Raw genomic sequence first — 23,567 nt, 5'->3', positions numbered from 1 at the left:
TTGACGGGGTGGGGCTCTCCTCATTAACGGGGGGCACTCGTCATTGACAGGGGGCTCACCTCATTGACAGGGGGCACTCCTCATTGGCGTGGGCACTCTTCATTGACAGGGGGCACTGCTCATTGACCGGGAGTATTCGTCATTGACGGGGGGCACTCATCATTGACAGAAGGCACTAATCATTTACAGAGGGCACTCATCATTGACAGGGGTCACTCCTCATTGACAGAGGCCACTCCTCATTGTCAGCGGGCACCCCTCATTGTCAGGGGGCACTCCGCATTTACAGGGGGCCCTCCTGATTGACAGGGGGCACTCCTCATTGACACCGGGCACTTCTCATTGACAGGGGGCACTCCTCATTGACGGAAGGGGGGCACTCCTTATTGACGGGGGGCACTCCTCATTGACAGCGGGCACTCCTCAGAGACGGGGGGCACTCCTTATTGACTACGGGCACTTCTCATTAACAGGGGGCGCTACTCATTGACGGGGGTGGGTGCATCCTTCTTGACGGGAGGCACTCCTCATTGACAGGGGGCACTCTTCATAGACGGGGGGGGGAACGCCTCATTGATTGTGGGCACTTCTCATTGACAGGAGGCACATCTCATTGACGGGGAGGGGGGACACTCCTTATTGAAGGGGGGCACACCTCATTAATGGGGGGCACTCATCATTGACAGGGGCTCTCCTCATTGACAGGGGGCACGCCTCATTGGCGTGGGCACTCTTCATTGACAGGGGGCACTGCTTATTGAGCCGGGGCATTCGTCATTGACGGGGGGCACTCCTCATTGTCAGGGGGCACTCCTCAATGTCAGGGGGCACTCCTAATTGACTGTGGGGCACTCCTCATTGACAGAGTTATTCCTCATTGACAGGGGGCTCTCGTCATTAACAGGGGGCACTCCTCATTGACGGGGGCACTCCTCATTGACGGGGGCACTCCTCATTGTCAGGGGGCACTCCTCAAAGTCAGGGGGCACTCCAAATTGACGGTGGGGCTCTCCTCATTTACAGAGGTACTCCTCATTGACGGGGGCACTGGTCATTGAGAGCGAGCACTCCTCATTGACAGGGGGCACTCCTCATTGACAGGGGGTACTCCTCATTGAAAGCGGGGAATCCTCATTGAAAGGGGGCACTCCTCATTGACAGCGGACACTCCTCATTGACAGGGGGGACTCCTCATTGATAAGGGCACTGCTCATTGACACGGGGCACTCCTCATTGACAGCGGCACTTCTCATTGACAGGGGGCACTTTTCATAGACGGGGGGGGGGGAATGCCTCATTGACAGTGGGCACTTCTCATTGACAGGAGGCACACCTCATTGACGGGGAGGGGGGACACTCCTTATTGAAGGGGGGCACTCCTCATTAACGGGGGGCACTCATCATTGACATGTGCTCTCCTCATTGACAGGGGGCACTCCAAATTGACGGTGGGGCTCTCCTCATTTACAGAGGTACTCCTCATTGACGGGGGCACTGGTCATTGAGAGCGAGCACTCCTCATTGACAGGGGGCACTCCTCATTGACAGGGGGTACTCCTCATTGAAAGCGGGGAATCCTCATTGAAAGGGGGCACTCCTCATTGACAGCGGACACTCCTCATTGACAGGGGGGACTCCTCATTGATAAGGGCACTGCTCATTGACACGGGGCACTCCTCATTGACAGCGGCACTTCTCATTGACAGGGGGCACTTTTCATAGACGGGGGGGGGGGAATGCCTCATTGACAGTGGGCACTTCTCATTGACAGGAGGCACACCTCATTGACGGGGAGGGGGGACACTCCTTATTGAAGGGGGGCACTCCTCATTAACGGGGGGCACTCATCATTGACATGTGCTCTCCTCATTGACAGGGGGCACGCCACATTGGCGTGGGCACTCTTCATTGCCGGGGGCACTGCTTATTGACCCGGGGCATTCGTCATTGACGGGGGGCCCTCCTCATTGTCAGGGGGCACTCCTCATTGTCAGGGGCACTCCTAATTGACGGTGGGGCAATCCTCATTGACAGAGTTACTCCTCATTGATAGGGGGCTCTCGTCATTGACAGGGGGCACTCCCCATTGACGAGGGCACTCCTCATTGACGGGGGGTACTCCTCATTGACAGGGGGCTCTCGTCATTGACAGGGGGCACTCCTCATTGACGGGGGCACTGGTCATTGACAGGGTGCACTCCTCATTGACCGGGGGCACTCCTTATTGACAGGGGGCACTCCTCATTGAAAGCGGGGACTTCTCATTGAAAGGGGGCTCTCCTCATTGGCAGGGGGCACTCCTCATTGACAAGGGCTACTCCTCATTGACAATGGCACTGCTCATTGACAGGGGGGTCTGCTCATTGACAGGGGGCACTCCTCATTGACAGGGGGTACTACTCATTGGCGTGGGGACTCCTCATTGACAGAAGACTCTCATCATTGACACAGGGCACTCATCAGTGACAGGGGTCACTCCTCATTGACAGAGATCACTCCTCATGGACAGGGCAAACCCATTGAAAAGGGGCACTCCTCATTGTCGGGGGCACTCCTCATTGACGGGAGGCACTCCTCATTGCCAGGGGGCACTCCTCATTGTCAGGTGGCACTCCTAATTGACGGTGGGGCACTCCTCATTTACAGACTTACTCCTCATTGACAGGGGGCTCTCGTCATTGACAGGGGACACTCCTCACTGACAGGGGCACTCCTCATTGACGGGGGGGGGGTGTGCATTCCTTATTGACCGGGGGCACTTCTCATTGACAGGGGGCACTCCTCATTGACGGGGGCACTGGTCATTGACAGCGGGCACTCCTCATTGACAGGGGGCACTCCTCATTGACAGCGGGAACTCCTCATTGAATGGGGGCACTCCTCATTGACAGGGGGCACTCCTCATTGACAGGGGTACTCCTCATTGACAAGGGCACTGCTCATTGAGAGGGGGCACTCCTCATTGACAGCGGCACTTCTCATTGTCAGGAGGCACTCCTCATTGACGGGGAGGGGTGACACTCCTTATTGAAGGGGGGGCACTCCTCATTATTGGGGGGCACTCATCATTGACAGGTTCTCTCCTCATTGACAGGGGGCACGACTCATTGGCGTGGGCACTCTTCATTGACAGGGGGCACTGCTTATTGACCGGGGGCATTCGTATTGACGGGGGGCCCTCCTCACTGTCAGGGGGCACTCCTCATTGTCAGAGGGCACTCCTAATTGGCGGTGGGGCAATCCTCATTGACAGAGTTACTCCTGATTGACAGGGGGCTCTCGTCATTGACAGGGGGCACTCCTCATTGACGGTGGGGCAATCCTCATTGACAGAGTTACTCCTGATTGACAGGGGGCTCTCGTCATTGACAGGGGGCACTCCCCATTGACGGGGGCACTGGTCATGGACAGGGGGCACTCCTCATTGACAGGGGGCACTCCTCATTGAAAGGGGGCACTCCTCATTGACAGCGGGGACTTCTCATTGAAAAGGGGCACTCCTCATTTACAGTGTGCACTCCTCATTGACAAGGGGTACTCCTCATTGACAATGGCACTGCTCATTGACAGGGGGGTCTGCTCATTGACAGGGGGCACTCCTCATTGACAGGGGATACTCCTCATTGTCGTGGGGACTCCTCATTGACAGAAGGCTCTCATCATTGACAGAGGGCACTCATCAGTGACAGGGGTCACTCCTCATTGACAGAGATCACACCTCATGGACAGGGCAAACTCATTGAAAAGGGGCACTCCTCATTGACGGGGGCACTCCTCATTGACGGGAGGCACTCCTCATTGTCAGGGGGCACTCCTCATTGTCAGGGGGCACTCCTAATTGACGGTGGGGCTCTCCTCATTTACAGACTTACTCCTCATTGACAGGGGGCTCTCGTCATTGACAGGGGGCACTCCTCATTGACGGGGGCACTCCTCATTGACAGGGGGCACTTCTCATTGACGGGGGGCACTCCTCATTGACAGGGGGCACTCCTCATTGACAGCGGGCACTCCTCATTGAAAGGGGGCACTCCTCATTGACACGGGGCACTCCTCATTGACAGGGGGTACTCCTCATTGACAAGGGCACTTCTCACTGAGAGGGGGCACTCCTCATTGACGGGGGGTGTGCATTCCTTATTGACCGGGGGCACTTCTCATTGACAGGGGGCACTCCTCATTGTCAGGGGGTACTCCTCAGTGACAGGGGGTACTCCTCATTTACAGGGGCACTTCTCATTAACAGGGGGCACTCCTCATTTACGGGGGGGGGGGGCGCGGGTGTACTCCTTATTGACCGGGGGCACTTCTCATTGACAGGGGCACTCCTCATTGAGAGGGCGCACTCCTCATTGACAGGGGGCTCTCGCCATTGACAGGGGGCACTCCTCATTGACGGGTCACTGGTCATTGACAGGGGACACTCCTCATTGACAGGGGGCACTCCTCATTGACAGGGGGCACGCCTCATTGCAGCGGGGACTCCTCATTGAAAGGGGGCACTCCTCATTGACAGGGGGCTCTCCTCATTGACAGCGGGTACTCTTCATTGACAAGGGCACTGCTCATTGACAGGGGGTTCTCCTCATTGACAGGGGGCACTCCTCATTGACAAGGGGTACTCCTCATTGGCGTGGGGACTCCTCATTGACAGAAGGCTCTCATCATTGACAGAGGGCACTCATCAGTGACAGGGGTCACTCCTCATGGACAGGGCAAACCCATTGAAAAGGGGCACTCCTCATTGACGGGGGCACTCCTCATTGACGGGATGCGCTCCTCATTGTCAGGGGGCACTCCTCATTGTCAGGTGGCACTCCTAATTGACGGTGGGGCATTCCTCTTTTACAGACTTACTCCTCATTGACAGGGGGCTCTCGTCATTGACAGGGGGCACTCCTCATTGACGCGGGCACTGCTCATTGACAGGGGGCATTTCTCATTGACAGGGGGCACTCCTCATTGACAGGGGGCACTCCTCATTGACAGCGGGCACTCCTCATTGAAAGGGGGCTCTCCTCATTGACACAGGGCACACCTCATTGACAGGGGGTCCTCCTCATTGACAAGGGCACTTCTCACTGACAGGGGGCACTCCTCATTGACGGGGGGGTGTGCATTCCTTATTGACCGGGGGCACTTCTCATTGACAGGGGGCACTCCTCATTGACGGGGGCACTGGTCATTGACAGCGGGCACTCCTCATTGACAGGGGGCACTCCTCATTGACAGCGGGAACTCCTCATTGACAAGGGCACTGCTCATTGACAGGGGGCACTCCTCATTGACAGCGGCACTTCTCATTGACAGGGGGCACTCTTCATAGACGGGGGGGAACGCCTCATTGACAGTGGGCACTTCTCATTGTCAGGAGGCACTCCTCATTGACGGGGAGGGGTGACACTCCTTATTGAAGGGGGGGCACTCCTCAGTAATGGGGGGCACTCATCATTGACAGGGTCTCTCCTCATTGACAGGGGGCACGACTCATTGGGGTGGGCACTCTTCATTGACAGGGGGCACTGCTTATTGACCCGGGGCATTCGTCATTGACGGGGGGTCCTCCTCATTGTCAGGGGGCACTCCTCATTGTCAGGGGGCACTCCTAATTGACGGTGGGGCAATCCTCATTGACAGGGGGCACTCCTCATTGACAGGAGGCTCTCGTCATTGACAGGGGACACTCCTCATTGACGGTGGGGCAATCCTCATTGACAGAGTTACTCCTCATTGACGGGGGGCACTCCTCATTGTCAGGGGGCACTCCTCAAGGTCAGGGGGCACTCCTAATTGACGGTGGGGCACTCCTCATTTACAGAGTTACTCCTCATTGACAGGGGGCTCTCGTCATTGACAGGGGGCACTCCTCATTGACGGGGGCACTGGTCATTGACAGGGGGCACTCCTCATTGACAGGGGGCACTCCTCATTGACAGGGGGCACTTCTCATTGACAGCGGGGACTTCTCATTGAAGGGGGGCACTCCTCATTTACAGGGGGCACTCCTCATTGACAAGGGGTACTCCTCATTGACAATGGCACTGCTCATTGACAGGGGGGTCTGCTCATTGACAGGGGGCACTCCTCATTGACAGGGGGTACTCCTCATTGGCGTGGGGACTCCTCATTGACAGAAGGCTCTCATCATTGACACAGGGCACTCATCAGTGACAGCGGTCACTCCTCATTGACAGAGATCACTCCTCATGGACAGGGCAAACTCATTGAAAAGGGGCACTCCTCATTGACGGGGGCACTCCTCATTGACGGGAGGCACTCCTCATTGTCAGGGGGCACTCCTCATTGTCAGGGGGCAATCCTAATTGACGGTGGGGCACTCCTCATTTACAGACTTACTCCTCATTGACAGGGGGCACTCCTCATTGACGGGGGCACTGGTCATTGACAGCGGGCACTCCTCATTGACAGGGGGCACTCCTCATTGAAAGCGGGGACTCCTCATTGGAAGGGGGCACTCCTCATTGACAGGGGGCACTCCTCATTGACTGGGGTACTCCTCATTGACAAGGGCACTGCTCATTGACAGGGGGAACTCCTCGTTGACAGCGGCACTTCTCATTGACAGGGGGCACTCCTCATTTACGGGGGGGGGAGGGCGGGTGCACTCCTTATTGACCGGGGGCACTTCTCATTGACAGGGGCACTCCTCATTCAGAGGGCGTACTCCTCATTGAAAGGGGCTCTCCTCATTGACACAGGGCACTCCTCATTGACAGGGGGTCCTCCTCATTGACAAGGGCACTTCTCACTGACAGGGGGCACTCCTCATTGACGGGGGGGTGTGCATTCCTTATTGACTGGGGGCACTTCTCATTGACAGGGGGCACTCCTCATTGACGGGAGCACTGGTCATTGACAGCGGGCACTCCTCATTGACAGGGGGCACTCCTCATTGACAGCGGGAACTCCTCATTGAATGGGGGCACTCCTCATTGACAGAGGGCACTCCTCATTGACAGGGGTACTACTCATTGACAGCGGCACTTCTCATTGACAGGGGGCACTCTTCGTAGACGGGGGGGAACGCCTCATTGACAGTGGGCACTTCTCATTGTCAGGAGGCACTCCTCATTGACGGGGAGGGGTGACACTCCCTATTGAAGGGGGGGCACTCCTGATTAATGGGGGGCACTCATCATTGACAGGGTCTCTCCTCATTGACAGGGGGCACGACTCATTGGCGTGGGCACTCTTCATTGACAGGGGGCACTGCTTATTGACCCGGGGCATTCGTCATTGACGGGGCGCCCTCCTCATTGTCAGGGGGCACTCCTCATTGTCAGGGGGCACTCCTAATTGACGATGGGGCAATCCTCATTGACAGAGTTACTCCTCATTGACAGAGGGTTCTCGTCATTGACAGGGGGCACTCCTCATTGACGGTGGGGCAATCCTCATTGACAGAGTTACTCCTCATTGACGGGGGGCACTCCTCATTCTCAGGGGGCACTCCTCAAGGTCAGGGGGCACTCCTAATTGACGGTGGGGCACTCCTCATTTACAGAGTTACTCCTCATTGACAGGGGGCTCTCGTCATTGACAGGGGGCACTCCTCATTGACGGGGGCACTGGTCATTGACAGGGGGCACTCCTCATTGACAGGGGGCACTCCTCATTGACAGGGGGCACTTCTCATTGACAGCGGGGACTTCTCATTGAAGGGGGCACTCCTCATTTACAGGGGGCACTCCTCATTGACAAGGGGTACTCCTCATTGACAATGGCACTGCTCATTGACAGGGGGGTCTGCTCATTGACAGGGGGCACTCGTCATTGACAGGGGGTACTCCTCATTGGCGTGCGGACTCCTCATTGACAGAAGGCTCTCATCATTGACACAGGGCACTCATCAGTGACAGCGGTCACTCCTCATTGACAGGGATCACTCCTCATGGACAGGGCAAACTCATTGAAAAGGGGCACTCCTCATTGACGGGGGCACTCCTCATTGACGGGAGGCACTCCTCATTGTCAGGGGGCACTCCTCATTGTCAGGGGGCAATCCTAATTGACGGTGGGGCACTCCTCATTTACAGACTTACTCCTCATTGACAGGGGGCACTCCTCATTGACGAGGGCACTGGTCATTGACAGCGGGCAATCCTCATTGACAGGGGGCACTCCTCATTGAAAGCGGGGACTCCTCATTGGAAGGGGGCACTCCTCATTGACAGGGGGCACTCCTCATTGACTGGGGTACTCCTCATTGACAAGGGCACTGCTCATTGACAGGGGGAACTCCTCGTTGACAGCGGCACTTCTCATTGACAGGGGGCACTCCTCATTTACGGGGGTGGGGGGGGGGGGGCGGGTGCACTCCTTATTGACCGGGGGCACTTCTCATTGACAGGGGCACTCCTCATTGAGAGGGCGTACTCCTCATTGACAGGGGGCTCTCGCCATTGACAGGGGGCACTCCTCATTGACGGGTCACTGGTCATTGACAGGGGGCACTCCTCATTGACAGGGGGCACTCCTCATTGACAGGGGGCACTCTCATTGCAGCGGGGACTCCTCATTGAAAGGGGGCACTCCTCATTGACAGGGGGCTCTCCTCATTGACAGCGGGTACTCTTCATTGACAAGGGCACTGCTCTTGACAGGGGGTTCTCCTCATTGACAGGGGGCACTCCTCATTGACAAGGGGTACTCCTCATTGGCGTGGGGACTCCTCATTGACAGAAGGCTCTCATCATTGACAGAGGGCACTCATCAGTGACAGGGGTCACTCCTCATGGACAGGGCAAACCAATTGAAAAGGGGCACTCCTCATTGACGGGGGCACTCCTCATTTACAGAGTTACTCCTCATTGACAGGGGGCTCTCGTCATTGACAGGGGGCACTCCTCATTGACGGGGGCACTGGTCATTGACAGGGGGCACTGCTCATTGACAGGGGGCACTCCTCATTGACAGGGGGCACTTCTCATTGACAGCGGGGACTTCTCATTGAAGGGGGGCACTCCTCATTTACAGGGGGCACTCCTCATTGACAAGGGGTACTCCTCATTGACAATGGCACTGCTCATTGACAGGGGGCACTCCTCATTGACAGGGGGTACTCCTCATTTTCGTGGGGACTCCTCATTGACAGAAGGCTCTCATCATTGACACAGGGCACTCATCAGTGACAGCGGTCACTCCTCATTGACAGGGATCACTCCTCATGGACAGGGCAAACTCATTGAAAAGGGGCACTCCTCATTGACGGGGGCACTCCTCATTGACGGGAGGCACTCCTCATTGTCAGGGGGCACTCCTCATTGTCAGGGGGCAATCCTAATTGACGGTGGGGCACTCCTCATTTACAGACTTACTCCTCGTTGACAGGGGGCACTCCTCATTGACGGGGGCACTGGTCATTGACAGCGGGCACTCGTCATTGACAGGGGGCACTCCTCATTGAAAGCGGGGACTCCTCATTGGAAGGGGGCACTCCTCATTGACAGGGGGCACTCCTCATTGACTGGGGTACTCCTCATTGACAAGGGCCCTGCTCATTGACAGGGGGAACTCCTCGTTGACAGCGGCACTTCTCATTGACAGGGGGCACTCCTCATTTACGGGGGGGGGGGGTGCACTCCTTATTGACCGGGGGCACTTCTCATTGACAGGGGCACACCTCATTGAGAGGGCGTACTCCTCATTGACAGGGGGCTCTCGCCATTGACAGGGGGCACTCCTCATTGACGGGTCATTGGTCATTGACAGGGGGCACTCCTCATTGACAGGGGGCACTCCTCATTGACAGGGGGCACTCCTCATTGCAGCGGGGACTCCTCATTGAAAGGGGGCACTCCTCATTGACAGGGGGCTCTCCTCATTGACAGCGGGTACTCTTCATTGACAAGGGCACTGCTCATTGACAGGGGGTTCTCCTCATTGACAGGGGGCACTCCTCATTGACAAGGGGTACTCCTCATTGGCGTGGGGACTCCTCATTGACAGAAGGCTCTCATCATTGACAGAGGGCACTCATCAGTGACAGGGGTCACTCCTCATGGACAGGGCAAACCCATTGAAAAGGGGCACTCCTCATTGACGGGGGCACTCCTCATTTACAGAGTTACTCCTCATTGACAGGGGGCTCTCGTCATTGACAGGGGGCACTCCTCATTGACGGGGGCACTGGTCATTGACAGCGGGCACTCCTCATTGACAGGGGCACTCCTTATTGACAGGGGGCACTTCTCATTGACAGCGGGGACTTCTCATTGAAGGGGGCACTCCTCATTTACAGGGGGCACTCCTCATTGACAAGGGGTAATCCTCATTGACAATGGCACTGCTCATTGACAGGGTGGTCTGCTCATTGACAGGGGGCAGTCCTCATTGACAGGGGGTACTCCTCATTGGCGTGCGGACTCCTCATTGACAGAAGGCTCTCATCATTGACACAGGGCACTCATCAGTGACAGCGGTCACTCCTCATTGACAGGGATCACTCCTCATGGACAGGGCAAACTCATTGAAAAGGGGCACTCCTCATTGACGGGAGGCACTCCTCATTGACGGGAGGCACTCCTCATTGTCAGGGGGCACTCCTCATTGTCAGGGGGCAATCCTAATTGACGGTGGGGCACTCCTCATTTACAGACTTACTCCTCATTGACAGGGGGCACTCCTCATTGACGGGGGCACTGGTCATTGACAGCGGGGACTCCTCAATGACAGGGGGCACTCCTCATTGAAAGCGGGGACTCCTCATTGGAAGGGGGCACTCCTCATTGACAGGGGGCACTCCTCATTGACTGGGGTACTCCTCATTGACAAGGGCACTGCTCATTGACAGGGGGAACTCCTCGTTGACAGCGGCACTTCTAATTGACAGGGGGCACTCCTCATTTCCGGGGGGGGGGTGGGGGCGGGTGCACTCCTTATTGACCGGGGGCACTTCTCATTGACAGGGGCACTCCTCATTGAGAGGGCGTACTCCTCATTGACAGGGGGCTCTCGCCATTGACAGGGGGCACTCCTCATTGACGGGGGGGGGGCGGGTGCACTCCTTATTGACCGGGTGCACTTCTCATTGACAGGGGCACTCCTCATTGAGAGGGCGTACTCCTCATTGACAGGGGGCTCTCGCCATTGACAGGGGGCACTCCTCATTGACGGGTCACTGGTCATTGACAGGGGGCACTCCTCATTGACAGGGGGCACTCCTCATTGACAGGGGGCACTCCTCATTGCAGCGGGGACTCCTCATTGAAAGGGGGCACTCCTCATTGACAGGGGGCTCTCCTCATTGACAGCGGGTACTCTTCATTGACAAGGGCACTGCTCATTGACAGGGGGTTCTCCTCATTGACAGGGGGCACTCCTCATTGACAAGGGGTACTCCTCATTGGCGTGGGGACTCCTCATTGACAGAAGGCTCTCATCATTGACAGAGGGCACTCATCAGTGACAGGGGTCACTCCTCATGGACAGGGCAAACCCATTGAAAAGGGGCACTCCTCATTGACGGGGGCACTCCTCATTTACAGAGTTACTCCTCATCGACAGGGGGCTCTCGTCATTGACAGGGGGCACTCCTCATTGACGGGGGCACTGGTCATTGACAGGGGGCACTCCTCAATGACAGGGGGCACTCCTCATTGACAGGGGGCACTTCTTATTGACAGCGGGGACTTCTCATTGAAGGGGGGCACTCTTCATTTACAGGGGGCACTCCTCATTGACAAGGGGTACTCCTCATTGACAATGGCACTGCTCATTGACAGGGGGCACTCCTCATTGACAGGGGGTACTCCTCATTGGCGTGGGGACTCCTCATTGACAGAAGGCTCTCATCATTGACACAGGGCACTCATCAGTGACAGCGGTCACTCCTCATTGACAGGGATCACTCCTCATGGACAGGGCAAACTCATTGAAAAGGGGCACTCCTCATTGACGGGGGCACTCCTCATTGACGGGAGGCACTCCTCATTGTCAGGGGGCACTCCTCATTGTCAGGGGGCAATCCTAATTGACGATGGGGCACTCCTGATTTACAGACTTACTCCTCATTGACAGGGGGCACTCCTCATTGACGGGGGCACTGGTCATTGACAGCGGGCACTCCTCATTGACAGGGGGCACTCCTCATTGAAAGCGGGGACTCCTCATTGGAAGGGGGCACTCCTCATTGACAGGGGGCACTCCTCATTGACTGGGGTACTGCTCATTGACAAGGGCACTGCTCATTGACAGGGGGAACTCCTCGTTGACAGCGGCACTTCTCATTGACAGGGGGCACTCCTCATTTACGGGGGGGGGGGGGGGGGGGCGGGTGCACTCCTTATTGACCGGGGGCACTTCTCATTGACAGGGGCACTCCTCATTGAGAGGGCGTACTCCTCATTGACAGGGGGCTCTCGCCATTGACAGGGGGCACTCCTCATTGACGGGTCACTGGTCATTGACAGGGGGCACTCCTCATTGACAGGGGGCACTCCTCATTGACAGGGGGCACTCCTCATTGCAGCGGGGACTCCTCATTGAAAGGGGGCACTCCTCATTGACAGGGGGCTCCCCTCATTGACAGCGGGTACTCTTCATTGACAAGGGCACTGCTCATTGACAGGGGGTTCTCCTCATTGACAGGGGGCACTCCTCATTGACAAGGGGTACTCCTCATTGGCGTGGGGACTCCTCATTGACAGACGGCTCTCATCATTGACAGAGGGCACTCATCAGTGACAGGGGTCACTCCTCATGGACAGGGCAAACCCATTGAAAAGGGGCACTCCTCATTGACGGGGGCACTCCTCATTTACAGAGTTACTCCTCATTGACAGGGGGCACTCCTCATTGACAGGGGGCACTTCTCATTGACAGCGGGGACTTCTCATTGAAGGGGGGCACTCCTCATTTACAGGGGGCACTCCTCATTGACAAGGGGTACTCCTCATTGACAATGGCACTGCTCATTGACAGGGGGCACTCCTCATTGACAGGGGGTACTCCTCATTTTCGTGGGGACTCCTCATTGACAGAAGGCTCTCATCATTGACACAGCGCACTCATCAGTGACAGCGGTCACTCCTCATTGACAGGGATCACTCCTCATGGACAGGGCAAACTCATTGAAAAGGGGCACTCCTCATTGACGGGGGCACTCGTCATTGACGGGAGGCACTCCTCATTGTCAGGGGGCACTCCTCATTGTCAGGGGGCAATCCTAATTGACGGTGGGGCACTCCTCATTTACAGACTTACTCCTCGTTGACAGGGGGCACTCCTCATTGACGGGGGCACTGGTCATTGACAGCGGGCACTCGTCATTGACAGGGGGCACTCCTCATTGAAAGCGGGGACTCCTCATTGGAAGGGGGCACTCCTCATTGACAGGGGGCACTCCTCATTGACTGGGGTACTCCTCATTGACAAGGGCCCTGCTCATTGACAGGGGGAACTCGTCGTTGACAGCGGCACTTCTCATTGACAGGGGGCACTCCTCATTTACGGGGGGGGGAGGTGCACTCCTTATTGACCGGGGGCACTTCTCATTGACAGGGGCACACCTCATTGAGAGGGCGTACTCCTCATTGACAGGGGGCTCTCGCCATTGACAGGGGGCACTCCTCATTGACGGGTCACTGGTCATTGACAGGGGGCACTCCTCATTGACAGGGGGCACTCCTCATTGACAGGGGGCACTCCTCATTGCAGCGGGGACTCCTCATTGAAAGGGGGCACTCCTCATTGACAGGGGGCTCTCCTCATTGACAGCGGGTACTCTTCATTGACAAGGGCACTGCTCATTGACAGGGGGTTCTCCTCATTGACAGGGGGCACTCCTCATTGACAAGGGGTACTCCTCATTGGCGTGGGGACTCCTCATTGACAGAAGGCTCTCATCATTGACAGAGGGCACTCATCAGTGACAGGGGTCACTCCTCATGGACAGGGCAAACCCATTGAAAAGGGGCACTCCTCATTGACGGGGGCACTCCTCATTTACAGAGTTACTCCTCATTGACAGGGGGCTCTCGTCATTGACAGGGGGCACTCCTCATTGACGGGGGCACTGGTCATTGACAGGGGGCACTCCTCATTGACAGGGGGCACTCCTTATTGACAGGGGGCACTTCTCATTGACAGCGGGGCCTTCTCATTGAAGGGGGCACTCCTCATTTACAGGGGGCACTCCTCATTGACAAGGGGTACTCCTCATTGACAATGGCACTGCTCATTGACAGGGGGCACTCCTCATTGACAGGGGGTACTCCTCATTGGCGTGGGGACTCCTCATTGACAGAAGGCTCTCATCATTGACACAGGGCACTCATCAGTGACTGCGGTCACTCCTCATTGACAGGGATCACTCCTCATGGACAGGGCAAACTCATTGAAAAGGGGCACTCCTCATTGACGGGGGCACTCGTCATTGACGGGAGGCACTCCTCATTGTCAGGGGGCACTCCTCATTGTCAGGGGGCAATCCTAATTGACGGCGGGGCACTCCTCATTTACAGACTTACTCCTCGTTGACAGGGGGCACTCCTCATTGACGGGGGCACTGGTCATTGACAGCGGGCACTCCTCATTGACAGGGGGCACTCCTCATTGAAAGCGGGGACTCCTCATTGGAAGGGGGCACTCCTCATTGACAGGGGGCACTCCTCATTGACTGGGGTACTCCTCATTGACAAGGGCCCTGCTCATTGACAGGGGGAACTCCTCGTTGACAGCGGCACTTCTCATTGACAGGGGGCACTCCTCATTTACGGGGGGGGGGGGGGGGGCGGGTGCACTCCTTATTGACCGGGGGCACTTCTCATTGACAGGGGCACTCCTCATTGAGAGGGCGTACTCCTCATTGACAGGGGGCTCTCGCCATTGACAGGGGGCACTCCTCATTGACGGGTCACTGGTCATTGACAGGGGGCACACCTCATTGACAGGGGGCACTCCTCATTGACAGGGGGCACTCCTCATTGCAGCGGGGACTCCTCATTGAAAGGGGGCACTCCTCATTGACAGGGGGCTCTCCTCATTGACAGCCGGTACTCTTCATTGACAAGGGCACTGCTCATTGACAGGGGGTTCTCCTCATTGACAGGGGGCACTCCTCATTGACAAGGGGTACTCCTCATTGGCGTGGGGACTCCTCATTGACAGAAGGCTCTCATCATTGACAGAGGGCACTCATCAGTGACAGGGGTCACTCCTCATGGACAGGGCAAACCCATTGAAAAGGGGCACTCCTCATTGACGGGGGCACTCCTCATTTACAGAGTTACTCCTCATTGACAGGGGGCTCTCGTCATTGACAGGGGGCACTCCTCATTGACGGGGGCACTGGTCATTGACAGGGGGCACTCCTCATTGACAGGGGGCACTCCTCAATGACAGGGGGCACTTCTCATTGACAGCGGGGACTTCTCATTGAAGGGGGGCACTCCTCATTTACAGGGGGCACTCCTCATTGACAAGGGGTACTCCTCATTGACAATGGCACTGCTCATTGACAGGGGGGTCTGCTCATTGACAGGGGGCACTCCTCATTGACAGGGGGTACTCCTCATTGGCGTGGGGACTCCTCATTGACAGAAGGCTCTCATCATTGACACAGGGCACTCATCAGTGACAGCGGTCACTCCACATTGACAGAGATCACTCCTCATGGACAGGGCAAACTCATTGAAAAGGGGCACTCCTCATTGACGGGGGCACTCCTCATTGACGGGAGGCACTCCTCATTGTCAGGGGGCACTCCTCATTGTCAGGGGGCAATCCTAATTGATGGTGGGGCACTCCTCATTTACAGACTTACTCCTCATTGACAGGGGGCACTCCTCATTGACGGGGGCACTGGTCATTGACAGCGGGCACTCCTCATTGACAGGGGGCACTCCTCATTGAAAGCGGGGACTCCTCATTGAAAGGGGGCACTCCTCATTGACAGGGGGCACTCCCCATTGACTGGGGTACTCCTCATTGACAAGGGCACTGCTCATTGACTGGGGGAACTCCTCGTTGACAGCGGCACTTCTCATTGACAGGGGGCACACTTCATAGACGGGGGGGCGAACGCCTCATTGACAGTGGGCACTTCTCATTGTCAGGAGGCACTCCTCATTGACGGGGAGGGGTGACACTCCTTTTTGAAGGGGGACACTCCTCATTAATGGGGGGCACTCATCATTGACAGGGTATCTCCTCATTGACAGGGGGCACGACTCATTGGCGTGGGCACTCTTCATTGACAGGGGCCCTGCTTTTTGACCCGGGGCATTCGTCATTGACGGGGGGCCCTCCTCATTGTCAGGGGGCACTCCTCATTGTCAGAGGGCACTCCTAATTGACGGTGGGGCAATCCTCATTGACAGAGTTACTCCTCATTGACAGGGGGCTCTCGTCATTGACAGGGGGCACTCCTCATTGACGGTGGGGCAATCCTCATTGACAGAGTTACTCCTCATTGACGGAGGACACTCCTCATTGTCAGGGGGCACTCCTCGAGGTCAGGGGGCACTCCTAATTGACGGTGGGGCACTCCTCATTTACAGAGTTACTCCTCATTGACAGTGGGCTCTCGTCATTGACAGGGGGCACTCCTCATTGACGGGGGCACTGGTCATTGACAGGGGGCACTCCTCATTGACAGGGGGCACTCCTCATTGACAGGGGGCACTCCTCATTGACAGCGGGGACTTCTCATTGAAAGGGGGCACTCCTCATTGACAGGGGGCACTCCTCATTGACAAGGGGTACTCCTCATTGACAATGGCACTGCTCATTGACAGGGGGGTCTGCTCATTGACAGGGGGCACTCCTCATTGACAGGGGGTACTCCTCATTGGCGTGGGGACTCCTAATTGACAGAAGGCTCTCATCATTGACACAGAGCACTCATCAGTGACAGCGGTCACTCCTCATTGACAGAGATCACTCCTCATGGACAGGGCAAACTCATTGAAAAGGGGCACTCCTCATTGAAGGGGGCACTCCTCATTGACGGGAGGCACTCTTCATTGTCAGGGGGCACTCCTCATTGTCAGGGGGCACTCCTAATTGACGGTGGGGCACTCCTCATTTACAGACTTACTCCTCATTGACAGGGGGCTCTCGTCATTGACAGGGGGCACTCCTCATTGACGGGGGCACTCCTCATTGACAGGGGGCACTTCTCATTGACAGGGGCCACTCCTCATTGACAGGGAGCACTCCTCATTGACAGCGGGCACTCCTCATTGAAAGGGGGCACTCCTCATTGACACGGGGCACTCCTCATTGACAGGGGGTACTCCTCATTGACAAGGGCACTTCTCACTGACAGGGGGCACTCCTCATTGACGGGGGGTATGCATTCCTTATTGACCTGGGGCACTTCTCATTGACAGGGGGCACTCCTCATTGTCAGGGGGTACTCCTCAGTGACAGGGGGTACTCCTCATTTACAGGGGTACTGCTCATTGACAAGCGGCACTCCTCATTGACAGCGGGCACTTCTCATTGACAGGGGGCACTCCTCATTTACGGGGGGTGCGGGTGCCCTCCTTATAGACCGGGGGCACTTCTCATTGACAGGGGGCACTCCTCATTGACAGGGGGTACTCCTCATTGACAGAGGGCTCTCGTCATTGACAGCGGGCACTTTTCAATGACAGGGGGCACTCCTCATTGACGGAAGTGGGGGCACTCCTTATTGACGGGGGGCACTCCTCATTGACAGGGGGCACTCTTCAGAGACGGGGGGGCACTCCTTATTGACAGCGGGCACTTCTCATTAACAGGGGGCGCTACTCATTGACGGGGGGGTGCATCCTTATTGACGGGAGGCACTCCTCATTGACAGGGGGCACTCTTCATAGGGGGGGGGAACGCCTCATTGATTGTGGGCACTTCTCATTGACAGGAGGCACATCACATTGACGGGGAGGGGGGACACTCCTTATTGAAGGGGGGCGCACCTCATTAATGGGGGGGGCACTCATCATTGACAGGGGCGCTCCTCATTGACAGGGGGCACGCCTCATTGGCGTGGGCACTCTTCATTGACAGGGAGCACTGCATATTGACCCGGGGCATTCGTCATTGACGGGGGGCACTCCTCAATGTCAGGGGACACTCCTAATTGACGGTGGGGCACTCCTCATTTACAGAGTTACTCCTCATTGACAGGGGGCTCTCGTCATTGACAGGGGGCACTCCTCATTGACGGGGGCACTCCTCATTGACGGGGGGCACTCCTCATTGTCAGGGGGCACTCCTCAAGGTCAGGGGGCACTCCTAATTGACGGTGGGGCACACCTCATTTACAGAGTTACTCCTCATTGACAGGGGGCTCTCGTCATTGACAGGGGGCACTCCTCATTGACGGGGGCACTGGTCATTGACAGCGGGCACTCATTGACAGGGGGCACTCCTCATTGACAGGGGGCACTCCTCATTGAAAGCGGGGACTCCTCATTGAAAGGGGGCACTCCTCATTGACAGGGGGCACTCCTCATTGACAGCGGGAACTCCTCATTGACAAGGGCACTGCTCATTGACAGGGGGCACTCCTCATTGACAGCGGCACTTCTCATTGACAGGGGGCACTCTTCATAGACGGGGGGGAACGCCTCATTGACAGTGGGCACTTCTCATTGTCAGGAGGCACTCCTCATTGACGGGGAGGGGTGACAATCCTTATTGAAGGGGGGGCACTCCTCATTAATGGGGGGCACTCATCATTGACAGGGTCTCTCCTCATTGACAGGGGGCACGACTCATTGGCGTGGGCACTCTTCATTGACAGGGGGCACTGCTTATTGACCCGGGGCATTCGTCATTGACGGGGGGTCCTCCTCATTGTCAGGGGGCACTCCTCATTGACAGGGGACACTCCTCATTGACGGTGGGGCAATCCTCATTGACAGAGTTACTCCTCATTGACGGGGGGCACTCCTCATTGTCAGGGGGCACTCCTCAAGGTCAGGGGGCACTCCTAATTGACGGTGGGGCACTCCTCATTTACAGAGTTACTCCTCATTGACAGGGGCTCTCGTCATTGACAGGGGGCACTCCTCATTGACGGGGGCACTGGTCATTGACAGGGGGCACTCCTCATTGACAGGGGGCACTCCTCATTGACAGGGGGCACTTCTCATTGACAGCGGGGACTTCTCACTGAAGGGGGGCACTCCTCATTTACAGGGGGCACTCCTCATTGACAAGGGGTACTCCTCATTGACAATGGCACTGCTCATTGACAGGGGGGTCTGCTCATTGACAGGGGGCACTCCTCATTGACAGGGGGTACTCCTCATTGGCGTGGGGACTCCTCATTGACAGAAGGCTCTCATCATTGACACAGGGCACTCATCAGTGACAGCGGTCACTCCTCATTGACAGAGATCACTCCTCATGGACAGGGCAAACTCATTGAAAAGGGGCACTCCTCATTGACGGGGGCACTCCTCATTGACGGGAGGCACTCCTCATTGTCAGGGGGCACTCCTCATTGTCAGGGGGCAATCCTAATTGACGGTGGGGCACTCCTCATTTACAGACTTACTCCTCATTGACAGGGGGCACTCCTCATTGACGGGGGCACTGGTCATTGACAGCGGGCACTCCTCATTGACAGGGGGCACTCCTCATTGAAAGCGGGGACTCCTCATTGAAAGGGGGCACTCCTCATTGACAGGGGCCCTGCTTATTGACCCGGGGCATTCGTCATTGACGGGGGGCCCTCCTCATTGTGAGGGGGCACTCCTCATTGTCAGAGGGCACTCCTAATTGACGGTGGGGCAATCCTCATTGACAGAGTTACTCCTCATTGACAGGGGGCTCTCGTCATTGACAGGGGGCACTCCTCATTGACGGTGGGGCAATCCTCATTGACAGAGTTACTCCTCATTGACGGAGGACACTCCTCATTGTCAGGGGGCACTCCTCGAGGTCAGGGGGCACTCCTAATTGACGGTGGGGCACTCCTCATTTACAGAGTTACTCCTCATTGACAGTGGGCTCTAGTCATTGACAGGGGGCACTCCTCATTGACGGGGGCACTGGTCATTGACAGGGGGCACTCCTCATTGACAGGGGGCACTCCTCATTGACAGGGGGCACTCCTCATTGACAGCGGGGACTTCTCATTGAAAGGGGGCACTCCTCATTGACAGGGGGCACTCCTCATTGACAAGGGGTACTCCTCATTGACAATGGCACTGCTCATTGACAGGGGGGTCTGCTCATTGACAGGGGGCACTCGTCATTGACAGGGGGTCCTCCTCATTGGCGTGGGGACTCCTCATTGACAGAAGGCTCTCATCATTGACACAGGGCACTCATCAGTGACAGCGGTCACTCCTCATTGACAGAGATCACTCCTCATGGACAGGGCAAACTCATTGAAAAGGGGCACTCCTCATTGACGGGGGCACTCCTCATTGACGGGAGGCACTCCTCATTGTCAGGGGGCACTCCTCATTGTCAGGGGGCAATCCTAATTGACGGTGGGGCACTCCTCATTTACAGACTTACTCCTCATTGACAGGGGGCACTCCTCATTGACGGGGGCACTGGTCATTGACAGCGGGCACTCCTCATTGACAGGGGGCACTCCTCATTGAAAGCGGGGACTCCTCATTGAAAGGGGGCACTCCTCATTGACAGGGGGCACTCCCCATTGACTGGGGTACTCCTCATTGACAAGGGCACTGCTCATTGACAGGGGGAACTCCTCGTTGACAGCGGCACTTCTCATTGACAGGGGGCACACTTCATAGACGGGGGGGCGAACGCCTCATTGACAGTGGGCACTTCTCATTGTCAGGAGGCACTCCTCATTGACGGGGAGGGGTGACACTCCTTTTTGAAGGGGGACACTCCTCATTAATGGGGGGCACTCATCATTGACAGGGTATCTCCTCATTGACAGGGGGCACGACTCATTGGCGTGGGCACTCTTCATTGACAGGGGCCCTGCTTATTGACCCGGGGCATTCGTCATTGACGGCGGGCCCTCCTCATTGTCAGGGGGCACTCCTCATTGTCAGAGGGCACTCCTAATTGACGGTGGGGCAATCCTCATTGACAGAGTTACTCCTCATTGACAGGGGGCTCTCGTCATTGACAGGGGGCACTCCTCATTGACGGTGGGGCAATCCTCATTGACAGACTTACTCCTCATTGACAGGGGGCACTCCTCATTGACAGGGGGCACTCCTCATTGTCAGGGGGCACTCCTAATTGACGGTGGGCACTCCGCATTTACAGAGTTTCTCTTCATTGACAGGGGGCACTCCTCATTGACGGGGGCACTGGTCATTGACAGCGGGCACTCCTCATTGACAGGGGTCACTCCTCATTGACGGGGGCACTGGTCATTGACAGCGGGGACTCCTCATTGAAAGGGGGCACTCCTCATTGACAAGGGGCACTCCTCATTGACAGGGGTACTCCTCATTGACAAGGGCAATGCTCATTGACAGGGGGCACTCCTCATTGACAGCGGCACTTCTCATTGACAGGGGGCACTCTTCATAGACGGGGGGGAACGCCTCATTGACAGTGGGCACTTCTCATTGACAGGAGGCACACCTCATTGACGGGGAGGTGGGACACTCCTTATTGAAGTGGGGCACTCCTCATTAATGGGGGGAACTCATCATTGACATGGGCTCTCCTCATTGACAGGGGGCACGCCTCATTGGCGTGGGCACTCTTCATTGACAGGGGGCACTGCTTATTGACCCAGGGCATTCGTCATTGACCGGGGGGCCCTCCTCATTGTCAGGGGGCACTCCTCATTGTCAGGGGGCACTCCTAATTGACGGTGGGGCACTCCGCATTTACAGAGTTTCTCTTCATTGACAGGGGGCACTCTTCATAGAGGGGGGGGGGACGCCTCATTGATTGTGGGCACTTCTCATTGACAGGAGGCACATCACATTGACGGGGAGGGGGGACACTCCTTATTGAAGGGGGGCGCACCTCATTAATGGGGGGCACTCATCATTGACAGGGGCTCTCCTCATTGACAGGGGGCACGCCTCATTGGCGTGGGCACTCTTCATTGACAGGGAGCACTGCATATTGACCCGGGGCATTCGTCATTGACGGGGGGCACTCCTCAATGTCAGGGGGCACTCCTAATTGACGGTGGGGCACTCCTCATTGACAGAGTTACTCCTCATTGACAGGGGGCTCTCGTCATTGACAGGGGGCACTCCTCATTGACGGGGGCACTCCTCATTGACGGGGGGCACTCCTCATTGTCAGGGGGCACTCCTCAAGGTCAGGGGGCACTCCTAATTGACGGTGGGGCACACCTCATTTACAGAGTTACTCCTCATTGACAGGGGGCTCTCGTCATTGACAGGGGGCACTCCTCATTGACGGGGGCACTGGTCATTGACAGCGGGCACTCATTGAAAGGGGGCACTCCTCATTGACAGGGGGCACTCCTCATTGAAAGCGGGGACTCCTCATTGAAAGGGGGCACTCCTCATTGACAGGGGGCACTCCTCATTGACAGGGGGTACTCCTCATTGACAAGGGCACTGCTCATTGACAGGGGGCACTCCTCATTGACAGCGGCACTTCTCATTGACAGGGGGCACTCTTCATAGACGGGGGGGAACGCCTCATTGACAGTGGGCACTTCTCATTGACAGGGGGCACTCCTCATTGACGGGGGCACTGGTCATTGACAGGGGGCACTCCTCATTGACGGGGGGCACTCCTCATTGACAGGGGGCACTCCTCATTGACAGCGGGGACTTCTCATTGAAAGGGGGCACTCCTCATTGACAGTGGGCACTTCTCATTGACAGGAGGCACACCTCATTGACGGGGAGGTGGGACACTCCTTATTGAAGTGGGGCACTCGTCATTAATGGGGGGCACTCATCATTGACATGGGCTCTCCTCATTGACAGGGGGCACGCCTCCTTGGCGTGGGCACTCTTCATTGACAGGGGGCACTGCTTATTGACCCAGGGCATTCGTCATTGACCGGGGGGCCCTCCTCATTGTCAGGGGCCACTCCTCATTGTCAGGGGGCACTCCTAATTGACGGTGGGGCACTCCGCATTTACAGAGTTTCTCTTCATTGACAGGGGGCTCTCGTCATTGACAGGGGGCACTCCTCATTGACGGGGGCACTGGTCATTGACAGCGGGCACTCCTCATTGACAGGGGTCACTCCTCATTGACGGGGGCACTGGTCATTGACAGCGGGGACTCCTCATTGAAAGGGGGCACTCCTCATTGACAAGGGGCACTCCTCATTGACAGGGGTACTCCTCATTGACAAGGGCAATGCTCATTGACAGGGGGCACTCCTCATTGACAGCGGCACTTCTCATTGACAGGGGGCACTCTTCATAGACGGGGGGGAACGCCTCATTGACAGTGGGCACTTCTCATTGACAGGAGGCACACCTCATTGACGGGGAGGTGGGACACTCCTTATTGAAGTGGGGCACTCCTCATTAATGGGGGGCGCTCATCATTGACATGGGCTCTCCTCATTGACAGGGGGCACGCCTCATTGGCGTGGGCACTCTTCATTGACAGGGGGCACTGCTTATTGACCCAGGGCATTCGTCATTGACCGGGGG

The sequence above is a fragment of the Mustelus asterias genome, unplaced genomic scaffold (assembly GCF_964213995.1).
Source record: "Mustelus asterias unplaced genomic scaffold, sMusAst1.hap1.1 HAP1_SCAFFOLD_73, whole genome shotgun sequence".
Lineage (NCBI taxonomy): Eukaryota > Metazoa > Chordata > Chondrichthyes > Carcharhiniformes > Triakidae > Mustelus > Mustelus asterias.
The sequence above is the reverse complement of the archived record's forward strand: the minus strand, read 5'-3'. Positions refer to the sequence as shown.